This window comes from Hylobates moloch, unplaced genomic scaffold, assembly GCF_009828535.3.
Source record: "Hylobates moloch isolate HMO894 unplaced genomic scaffold, HMol_V3 SCAFFOLD_4, whole genome shotgun sequence".
Lineage (NCBI taxonomy): Eukaryota > Metazoa > Chordata > Mammalia > Primates > Hylobatidae > Hylobates > Hylobates moloch.
Window position 1 is genome coordinate 139,858,261 of NW_026652279.1, and position 7,664 is coordinate 139,865,924.

At 38.8% G+C, this 7,664-nt stretch overlaps 1 pseudogene; it reads left to right on the top strand.

Annotated features, from left to right (window-relative positions):
• Positions 1 to 292: 292 nt before the first annotated feature.
• LOC116810428 (large ribosomal subunit protein eL21-like) overlaps positions 293 to 7,664 on the top strand; it is a 100,212-nt pseudogene continuing 92,840 nt past the window's right edge.

Sequence of the window (7,664 nt, forward strand, 5' to 3'; positions counted from 1 at the left end):
GAATTGAGGTTCAGAGAGGTAACAAAACTACATAGCTGTTAAAATGCCATTGATGAATTTTCTGATATGTGTTCCAGTGGCTGCTTATTCACCAATCATTTGTCAAGGATGCACTATGTCCTGGAAACTGTGTATTAGGAAACCTGGAAAATATTAAATTAAGACATAGTGTCTGCCCTCAAAGAGCTTGAGTCACTCTGTGGCTATAGATACATTTCATACTTAATCAAATATAGTAAGATAATATAGCCATAACAGCCATCACTTAGGGAGCATTAACTTTGGGCCAGTCATGAAGTCTGCACTGTGCTGTGGGCATCCTGTGGAGAAGTCTCCTTTAAGGGTAGCGATCAGGTAAGTTTTGCCATCTCTAGGAAATAGTGGTTAGAATATTCAGCAGCAACCAAGGACAGCAAAGCCCTCAGGACAGAGGAGACTGCCCATGCAGAGAAATTGGCTGGGTGAGAGAGTGCCCTTTGTCATGGGGATGCAAGCAAGGGAAAGACAGTTGGGAAGATTTCAGGATTACTAGCTTGGACAACAAAGTGTGGGGTAAGACAAAAGCAATCACTAAATTTTGTAAGTTTACTCAAGATTCAGTATTGTGGAATGATCTCAGTTATCTGTGGAATCTAAAAAAGTAAAACTCAAGCTCAGTGGCTCCCACCTGTAATGCCAGCACTTTGAGGGGCTGAGGCAGGAGGATCGCTTGAGCCCAGGAGTTTGAAGCTGCAATAAGCTATGATGGTGTGACTGCACTCCAGTTTGGGTGACAGAGCAAGACCCCATATTTTAAAACAAACAAACAAACAAACAAACAGATAGACAAACAAAACAAAAAGAGAGAGCAATGTAGCTCTGCTGTAAACAGTTGGGAAACAGCTGCAACTGATAGTCCCTGCTGGCATGCTGCTATTACGGACAGGCATGCTCAGTACCTGGGGAAGCCATGTTGACGTTTGCAAGGCTAAGTACTGGGGCATCAGGCTTTGCAGGCCAGGCCTGAGATAGACATAAGAAAGCAGGCCTGTTTCTGCTAGTTAGTTTATTGCAATTCATTTTTGTAGCAGGGGGAAAATATCAGCAGGTTATCTTCCTTGCTCTCAAAAGGAGATTAGGAAGCTCCATTTTGAATTTCTTAGATTTTATATGCTATTGGTATGTATACAGCAACTCTCCTATAATTGGCAGCCTTTAGTTTATTAGTGTGTTTGTGTTTTTAAAAACTGCCAAAGTGTTGTTCAAAGTGGTTTATCTTTTACATTTTCACCAACAATGTATGGGAATTCCAGTTGCTCCACATCCTCGCCAACAAGCAGTACAGTCAGGCTTTTATAAGTTTAGCCATTGTAATAGGTGTGTAGTGGCATCTATTATGCTATTAATTTACATTTCCTGAAAGGATCTTTTCATATATTTATTAGGCATTCATATGTCTTCTTTGATGAAGTGACTGCTCAAATCTTTTACCCATTTTTAAAATTTCATGTTTGTCTTCATTTTTAGTTGTAAGAGTTTGTTATATATTCTAGATACATACGTATCTTTTATCAGATATGTGTTTTGCAATTACTTTTTCCCAGTTTGTGGCTTGTCTTTTGATTTTCTTAACAATCTGTTTTGCAGAGGAAAAATATTTAACTTTGATGAAGTTGTTCTTTCTCCTTCCCTATCTCTTTGATTCCTTCAAGTCTAGAAGTGGGGCAGATTCTTTTACCCTGCCTTGGCTGATGTGTGAGCAGGACCACGTCACATTGTTCCCTAGTTTAGTTCTGGCATTCCCCCTTTCTATATGTTTTTGATTCCCTGGTTTCTGTAGGAAGGAATTAAAGCATAGAGTGAAGGAGCCTCAGGTAAGATGAAGGCTTTATGGGACAATCATCAGAACATAAGTTCACCCCAGACCAGCATTCAACCCACTTTAAAGGATTCTTTTTTGTTTGTTTGTTTGTTTGAGATAGAGTCTCATTCTGTTGCCCATGGTAGAGTGCAGTGGCATGATCTTGGCTCACTGCAACCTCTACCTCCTGGGTTCAAACAATTCTCCTGCTTCAGCCTCCAGAGTAGCTGGAATTACAGGCACATGCCACCACACCCAACTTTTTTTTTTTGTACTTTTAGTGGAAATGGGGTTTCACCACATTGGCCAGGCTGGTCTCAGACTTCAGACCTCAAGTGATCCACCCACCTTAGCCTCCCAAAGTGCTGGGATTACAGGCATGAGCCACAGTCCCTGGCCTGAATTTTGAGAAAGCTTCTCTTCTATTCAGTGGAAGGAGATTCTTTGACAAGAAATTTTCTCCATAACTCACATTTTGCAACGATGTAAAATGTGAGTTATGGAGCAAGCCAGGGAAGATTTGAGTCTGAGCTGTGTGACTTGTGGTAGTAGATTTCTTTAAAGGACTCCTCTAGTGATTTTAAAGTATTGAATACTCCTGATCTATTTGCCTCGTAACCTAAAAGCTTCAAGTTAAAGCGACAACAAGTTTTCTTTTTTGACTAATCATTATTTAGAGAGAAAGTCAAAATAAGCATTAATTTCCAGAAAGATGTCTGGAATATCCTTTAAAAATAATAATTTGTGTTTCTCTGAAAACTGTTTCTAAAAATTTGTTCCTATGTCAGAATCATTTGAGTAAAAAGAGCTATTAGTCTCCAACCCCCCACTTACAGAATCAGAATTTCTAGGCTGCTGGTCTCCACGTGATTCTTATGTACACTCAAATTTGAAAATCATGGACAGAAATGTCATTTCTTGTATGTGTGTTTAATTATATAATGTGGATGCTGGCCTCTGTGCCAGGGCCACAGGGTCATTGGAAGGCAAAGTCTATGTTCTATCTCATGCCTTTTACAATAAAAATTACATGCTTCTAAAGAAAGTGTAAGAAAAACAGAAAGAGATTTCCACACCTGCCTCTGGGAGAGAAGGAGCTAACTTGCAGGATGCTAACTAGCTGGGCCAGATTATTACCTGCTTTAGGCAGGAATGCACCTAAGTCTATTGGCTGCAGGCAACAGAGTCCCTAAGGGGCATGGGGCAGAGGCATGTATGGTTGGGAGGTATTATTTACTGCGTATTCTGCAGGGCTGAGAAAAGTGAGTGTCATTTTATTGAAGTCAGAGGAGTGAAGGAGAATGGCAGAAGATATTTCCTAGAGGTTTGGCCTGTGGTTGCAGAGATATAATACATGTTAAAGAATGGCTTTGAAATTATTTTCTAACAAGATAAAAACTTTCCTGTAATTATTTATAGTAACCATTATGTTATTACAATGCTAAAAAGAAATGGTATGTATTTGTCCATTTTCACAAAGCTGATAAAGACATACCCGAGATTGGGAAGAAAAGGAGGTTTAATTGGACTTACAGTTCCACATGGCTGGTGAGGCCTCAGAATCATGGTGGGATGTGAAAGGCACTTCTTTCATGGCAGCAGCAAGAGAAAATGAGGAAGAAGCAAGAGTGGAAACCCCTGGTAAACCCATCAGATCTCGTGAGACTTACTTGCTATCAAGAGAATAGCATGGGAAAGATCGGCCCCCATGGTTCAATTACCTCTCCCTGGGTCTCTCCCACGACACATGGGAATTCTGGGAGATAAAATTCAAGTTGAAATTTGGGCGGGGACATAGCCAAGCCATATCATGGTATTTATCATGAAATACAAAAAAAGTGCAGACAAATAAGACATGTCTTCCATTCGTCATGTAAGACCATGCAAAGCCAATAAAACTTTATAGCCATATTGGACATACACTGTCCTTTCCCACCTCCTTACTATTTTCCATGTATTTCCCCCTAATTCTTATCAACATTCTGTTTTCCTTTCAAGGATAGATTTAAATACCAAGCATTGTCTAACTTAACCCCATCCACAAACCCCATCCTCTAGCTTGAAGGTTCTCCATATCTTGCTACTGTCTATTTTCAACCCTTCCTTTCTGCTTCTTTCCTGCAGAAGCTCTTTGCTTTGCTCAAGTATGTCTTCTCACTGTCTTTGCAATGCCAGGCACAATCTAACATCTGTTTCATTGTAATTATCATTTTTTCCATTGTCTAAAATGTTTTCCTCTTTTCTACTATTTTAACATGACCTGTATTTTAAGATCAGAACAATGTCCATGTCCTTCTCAACTCCTTTCCTGGCTATGAAAGTCTACCATTATTTCAGTCTGTTCAGCTACTTTGAGCCTATAACTCTTCTTTAGCATTTTTGTTATTTGTATGATTTATTTTTTTTTAATGAATTTTATCTTTCCAACTAAATTATAAGGTTTTTTGTAGGATGTATGTCTTCAGCTTCTTCAGGATTCTCCTATAAGTCTGTAATAGTAGTCTTCTAATTCTAATGCTTCATGGTGAAATTCAATACACGAAGGAAAGATTCTAGAGGCTGGAGTAATACACAGAGTTATATTCTAATGTGCAGCTTAGTTCAATATCTCGGTCATACTTGCACTCTGAAATGTCTCACCAGATAGTGAGCATCTAGATGGCAAGGTGTATCATGTATCTTTGTATTCCTAGTTGACAGTAAATTAATATTTGTTGAATTAATGATTAGGAATAACTTTCTTGTAACATCAGAAATCATGATATACTTCTGCTCCAACCTCGTGGCATTGTCTCCTTTTTTTTTGGATGTGCTTTTAAAAACCGTAGTATCAATAGGGCTGCTTAGAAAACTGGACATAGCACCTCGCATGTACCCTGTTATTTCATACCTCTATGTCTTTGCTCATGAAGTTCCTTCTACCTGGAATGCTCTTTCTGTCTTTCTTTACTTGGCCAGCTTTAACTCATTCTTCAAGCCCCAGTTCAGAGTAATCTCCTCTAGGAAATCCTACCAGAACCCTTAGGAGCTGTTACTCCTCTATATTTCCAGAGCACCCTCTACACACCTGTATTTTAGCACTTACTATATAGTGCTGAAATGTTCTGTTCACATATCTGTCTCCCTTATTAAACTACACACTCCTCCAGGTTAACACCGTGACATGGTCTGACTGTTGTTTGTCAGTATATCCCTTACTTATCCCCCATCTTGCACAGAGTCTTGTATAATATCATAGGCACTCAATAAATGTGGTTCTTAACCAGGAGTGCTTTTGTTTGTCAGAGTTCATTTGGCAGTGCCTGCAGATATTTTTGGTTGTCACAACTGGGAGGGGGTGGGAGTTGCTACTGGCATCTGGTGAGTAGAGGTCAGGGGTGCTGCTAAATATCTTACCATGCACAGGACAGCCTCCACTCCCCTGGAACAAATAATTATACAGTCTAAAATATCAGTAGTGCTGAAGCTAAGAAATGTTGGCTTAAACTGTGAGGTGAAAAAACGTTGTTTGCTAGAAGCAATGCTTTGGAAATGTTAGAGGCCATGCTCTCATCTCTACATTATTTGTTTTTCGGGAAGACTTTTAGTTATGCATTAACAGTTGGGAATGAACATCTAATAACAGCAACTTCTGATATGCTAGTGAAATGGCTTGGTGTCTAAGTGTGATCAATGTTGGAAATTAGAAGTTAAAAGCTTTTGTTCATGCAGGGTTCTGTAGGTTTCCTAAAAACCTCTCTACACAACTCTAGGAGTTAGATTCAGCTGAATTTTAAAAGATCAGATCTTTGTATGTGAAAAATCAATCCCACAGGGATTTAGAATGGCTTCTCCTGGTCATTTATGAACTGAACCGGAGAACTTTGTGAATTTTATGTACTAAATGTAGCCGTACTCCCACATAAAACTGCAGGGGAACCGTACTTACGCAGGAGAGACTCTGCTATGTAACTGCACGCAAACACAGCTTTCAAACGACTTCGACTCACCTACTTAGACCAAAGAGGCTGTCAGTTAATTTAACAAACTATCCCTGTTCCCTGATCTTTGAGCCATAAAAATTGTTCATCTGCTCAGTCACAGGCCATTTAATTTTGGATGCATCGTTGCCAGTTGGTTACAGTAATTAGCATTCCCTATATTGTGGCAGCTTCCCTGAAGCTATGCTAAGTAGGGTTGCACTTTTGTGTGGAAACATAAGCTGGGTTGTGCAAATGAGCCTGGCCACCCATCTTAGAGACAGAAGCCCTAACTACCGTCTTCTTGGCTCGGGGTGCCTTCCAGGCCCACCTGCAGATCTTATTTACTGATTATTAATGACGAGAACTGTAGGCAGCTGTGAAAGGCACAGCATGGCAACTCAAAACTGCAACTCAAAACTATCCTCTGTGGGACTGTAATTTTCTTGAATGACACCTGACTTCATTTTAATTTCTTTCTTTGCTCCAAATGCACTTGTGCTGGAGAAATGCAATAGAAATTCAATGAGCTCCATGTTTAATAGACAGACTTGCAACATTTGTTGGTGCATCTGTTAGTTTCCTGGCAGAAGTGGGGCATTTGGAGAGGAAATACACGTTTGTGTTTGTCCCAGAGTTGGCACACAACCTATAAGGCGACGATTCAGCAGGGCCTCTGCAGAGGTACCAAAGAACAAGGTTACCTGGTGGTTCACTAGTTGCCAGTCTATGGAGATCCTGTAATACATGGCTTCAAAAATCAAATTTGACCGAATAAATGTTCATCTTCGAACATCATCAGTGTTCATGCTTAGGAGATCATATTTTAATTTCAGTTTAGAGGGACATGGTTTTCTGCATAAATGTCTGAAAATGAACTGGTCTGATTAGGAATGAAAACTGGGTTTAGTTTTGTGAAATACCCACCTCTGCATTTTTGTTTGTACAACTGCAGAGTTTCGGTTTCCTGGGACACCACCATGCAAGAGTTTGTAAGAAGGGTTCACCACACGTTGCTTTATATCCAGGGTGATTTTATTTCTTTTTCTAATATACTAGAAAGTAATATTTCACCAGTGGAATTCATTTTTGCGTAGTTAATCTTCAGATTAATAGGACAAACACCTTGAATGTAATTAAAAATAGGTTATGTTGTTTTCTTCTATTTGACTGATGCTAATGCAAATATGGGGCTTTAGCTCATATTAGTTGCCTTCTTGTCTTTTACTGCAAGGCTGAATTTTTCAAATGAATAAAAGCATCTTAAGTTGAAAGTTTGGGGGTAAGGAACTTATACATTTTATGATGGATTAGCCATTTTGCTGTCCTATTTAATCATCATATTCTGTAAGCCTGGTGAACTCTGGTAATTAAAAAATGATCTACATAGTCTAGGTACAATTAATCTTTATTTTCATATATTTTGAGGTAAAATAAACAGTACAAATAGAGAAAAGAACCACTTTCAGCACTTGGTGATGTTGCATGCAGTGGGTGATTATGACTGACCAGATGAAGACGAGGAATACGCCAGTTAGTGTTGTTGTTTTACTTTACTTTTCTTTTTTTTTTATTTTTTATTTTTTATTTATTTAGCAAGCACTTTTTTATTTGTACACAGGTCTGCCAAGCAAGAATTTTATTTTATTTTATTTTATTTTTATTTTATTTTGTTTTTATTTTTATTTATTTTTATTTTTTTTTAATTATACTTTAGGTTTTAGGGTACATGTGCACAATGTGCAGGTTTGTTACATATGTATCCATGTGCCATGTTGATTTCCTGCACCCATTAGCTCGTCATTTAGCATTAGGTATATAGGCGTGGGCAAGGACTTCATGTCTAAAACACCAAAAGCAATGGC